The sequence below is a fragment of the Crocuta crocuta genome, unplaced genomic scaffold (assembly GCF_008692635.1).
Source record: "Crocuta crocuta isolate KB4526 unplaced genomic scaffold, BGI_CrCroc_1.0 scaffold266, whole genome shotgun sequence".
Lineage (NCBI taxonomy): Eukaryota > Metazoa > Chordata > Mammalia > Carnivora > Hyaenidae > Crocuta > Crocuta crocuta.
Window position 1 is genome coordinate 1145493 of NW_027531005.1, and position 297 is coordinate 1145789.

Genomic DNA, 297 nt, shown 5'->3' on the forward strand with positions numbered 1-297 from the left:
ATTAAGATGTGAAACTACTAATGAGAATTCTACATCCCATATAAACAGGGAAAATGGAGTTTATGAGAAAACTTAATAAGGAAAATCTGCATAATTTGAAGATAATGCTTGGAATTTATCCTAAACATATTTATTCTACTCAGAATGCTCCCTTGGGCCATAGAAACTATGACAGATAAAAACAAAAGCTCTTTTCCCCCCAAGTTTCCCTCTCTCGTAGCCACAGCCAAAAATGAGTCTACATTGCCCATTAGACTTAAAAAAAAAATAAAAAATTTAAAAAAGTTAAAATGAAGC

General features: G+C 31.6%; 1 protein-coding gene across 2 annotated transcripts in view; it reads right to left on the bottom strand.

The window, feature by feature from the left end:
- NUP205 (nucleoporin 205) overlaps positions 1 to 297 on the bottom strand; it is an 84974-nt gene that overhangs the window by 20962 nt on the left and 63715 nt on the right. The window lies entirely within an intron of this gene.